Source organism: Chlorocebus sabaeus, chromosome X, assembly GCF_047675955.1.
Source record: "Chlorocebus sabaeus isolate Y175 chromosome X, mChlSab1.0.hap1, whole genome shotgun sequence".
Classification (NCBI taxonomy): Eukaryota; Metazoa; Chordata; class Mammalia; order Primates; family Cercopithecidae; genus Chlorocebus; species Chlorocebus sabaeus.
In genome coordinates, this window is record NC_132933.1 from 4,677,636 (window position 1) to 4,680,927 (window position 3,292).

Here is a 3,292-nt window from a genome sequence, read left to right on the forward strand (position 1 = left end):
GAGCTGGGGGGCAGCAGGGAGAGAGCGCCCACCACCTTCCCTTCCCTCCTCGATGTGATTGGGGACGTCCCGGCCTCCGCCTCCGCAGCCGCTGGAGGAGGGAGAGCCGGGGGCCCTTGCTTCGGAGTTGGGGCCCAGCAGTCCTCAAGGAGAGAGCCTAAGACCGCGGCAGTTGCTAGCTGAGTTAAACCCATCCACAGTAATGGCCGTGGCCTTACCCAGGACCCTGGGGAAGTTGCAGCTGTATAGAATATTACAAAAAGCCAATCTGCTTTCTTATTTTGATGCCTTTATCCAACAAGGTGATGATGATGTCCAGCAACTCTGTGAGCAGGAAAAGTGGAGTTTTTGGAAATCATGGCACTCGTGGGCATGGTTAGCAAGCCTCTCCATGTTAGAAGGCTACAGAAGGCTTTGAGAGACTGGGTCACAAACCCTGGACTTTTCAATCACTTGCTGACTTCCCTTCCTGTCAGTAGCATACCCATCTATAAACTGCCAGAGGGATCACTGACATGGCTGGGAATATCCTGCAGTAGTTATGAAAGGAGTTTAGCAATGCCTGGGAACCTCAATTTAAAATCCCCAATTTTACCATCCAATGTTTTTACCACCCAGTTTCCCCAATTTTGCCACCACCTGTGTGCAGAGCTTGGGACAGGGGAAGTCAGATGTGGTCGGGAGCCTAGCACTGCAGGATGCTGGTAAATCCAGACTCTGGCAAGGCCACCATGCCACCAAGAGCGAGCACAGCCTCTCCTCAGCAGACCTGGGCTCCCACATGTCCCCAAAGGAAAGAAGCGAGGCACTGGATGCTGCTGCTGTGCTCTCAGTGGCCGAGTGTGTGGAGCGGATGGTCCCCACGCTGCTGAAGAGTGACTTGAACAAAGTGAAAGAGCCGCTAAAAAACAACAGAAGTTGGCCAAAATGATTGGTCACATCTTTGAGATGAACGATAATGATCCACACAAAGAGGAGGAAATTTGGAAATACAGTGAGTATATGGCAGATTTGACTCAAAGAGGAAGGATGGAAAACATCTCATGCTTCATGAGCTCACTGTTAATGAAACGGCTGCTCAACTTTGTGTGAAGGATAATGCTCTGCTGACAAGAAGAGATGAGCTTTTTGCCTTGGCTAGGCAGATTTCTCAAGAAGTCACCTATAAATATACTTACAGAACCACCAAGTCAAAATGTGGAGAAAGAGATGAATTATCCTTGTAGAAGATTAAAGTGGAGGATGAGTTTCCAGATTTCCAGGATTCTGTGCAAACGCTCTTCCAGCAGGCTAAAGCTAAGAGTGAAGAACTCACAGCTCTTAGTTCACAGCAGCCTGAAAAGGTGATGGCAAAGCAGATGGAGTTCCTTTGCAACCAAGCTGGCTGTGAGAGATTGCAGCATGCCAAGAGGAGGCTGTCTGCAGGGCTTTACAGGCAGAGCTCAGAAGAGTACAGTCCTAATGACTTGACTTCCGATAACTCAGATGGACAAGGAGAAAGACCTTTGAATCTCCAAATGCCTAATTTACAGAACAGACAACCCCATCATATTGTGGTGGATGGGGAGCTGAGCAGACTTTATCCCAGTGAGGCAAAGTCCCACTCATCAGAGAGCCTTGAGATTTTAAAAGACTACCTGCACTCAGCTTTTACCTTAGAAAAGAAAGTCATCAAAACAGACCCTGAAGATTCAAGATACCGTTCTCTGGAAATGGAATCAGATTTAAGGATAATACTCCATCACAGAAATAAGCCTTAATAACCAGTGTTGCCTCATTCAGCTCAAACAGATTTCATAGTCAAAGCAAATGAACTGGTACAGTAGCCTGCAGAAACCAGGAAGATAAAACAACAGCCACAAAAGAGAAAATCAAAAGAGTGTTGCAATCTATAACAATAACATTGATTCATTCACATTCCTGTGTTGAGTCACTCTATATGGAAAGGCTTACAAATCAATATTGTAAGCATTCATTATTTAAGAATGTGCAATGTATTTGTGTAATTTACAGAAGTGAAATCTAGATGTTCAGTCTTGTTGGGTTCAATAGATGTGGATACAGTTTATTTTACTTGAAATTTTGTTGTCTACTTTGTGTGTTTAATGTAAATATATGTCAGAGTTTAGAATCTTTGCCCGCAGTTGTGAAAAAGAAAGCTTAAGTGATGTACTTGTTGGCAAGATTGCAATGATTATGGAAAAATAGAAAGCAAATATTTAATTTAAGTCAAGGAAAATATTATGGATTTAATATTTGACAAAACTGATTTTTGTTTAACAAGAAATGTGTAGCATTTACTCATATAATATCTGGTTATCAATGCACGTTTACACAATAAATACTTGAGTGGAGGAAAGTTAAAAAGATGAGCAATAGAGTAGAAAATATCTCTCTTAAACTAGTTGACCTAGATTGTATTAACAGCTACTTAAAATGTATCAAAGATAGGAAGCTACTACATAGACAGATAAATTGAACTAAGTGTACCCATGTATAAAAGCTTTGACTTAAGCATTGATATTTCAGAATGTGTTAAATAGATTAAGACATAGTAAGTTAACCCTACATGTTATAAAGATGGTGACTGTTAACAAAGGCTATAACAGATTAAGTACTGTTTATATCCAGTAAGTCTTCTCTATGTAGAGAAGACAGAGAGACTAGATGCTTTCACTAGGGAATGTCTCCCCACCCAGCCATCACAAGTGTGGACAATCACTGCATCCACATTTGTAGGCATATTTCTATGGAAGTTTAGTTGACACCTATATTCATTATTTATTTTATGATTTCATTTTTCTACACCTTTGAGATTTGTGAATGAGGTTTTTTCTTAAAATTCATTTTAACTTGACAGTACGTTTTTAATTCCCCCAATTTAATTAATGGACTTTGTGCATACATATGAGAGTGTGCTTAGAGGTTTATAATGTACTCGCATACTTATGAGAATTTCACACTGGAATTCATAATGGTAAAAAATCAAATACATCTGCCAACATACGTTTTTTCTGTTGGTTTAAGAGAAGATGGCCGGGTGCGGTGGCTCACTCCTGTAATTCCAGCACTTTGGGAGGCTGAGGCGGGTGGATCGCCTGAGGTCGTGAGTTCAAGACCAGCCTGACCAACATGGGGAGACCCCGTCTCTACTAAAAATACAAAGGTAGCCAGGCGTGGTGGCACATGCCTGTGGTCCCAGCTACTTGGGAGGCTGAGGCAGGAGAATTGCTTGAACCCGGGAGGCAGAGGTTGCGGTGAGCCGAGATTGCGCCATTGCACTCCAGCCTGG

At 42.6% G+C, this 3,292-nt stretch overlaps 1 pseudogene; it reads left to right on the top strand.

Annotated features, from left to right (window-relative positions):
- Positions 1 to 202: 202 nt before the first annotated feature.
- On the top strand, positions 203 to 1,793 carry LOC103232745 (NGFI-A-binding protein 1-like; annotated as a pseudogene).
- Positions 1,794 to 3,292: the final 1,499 nt, after the last annotated feature.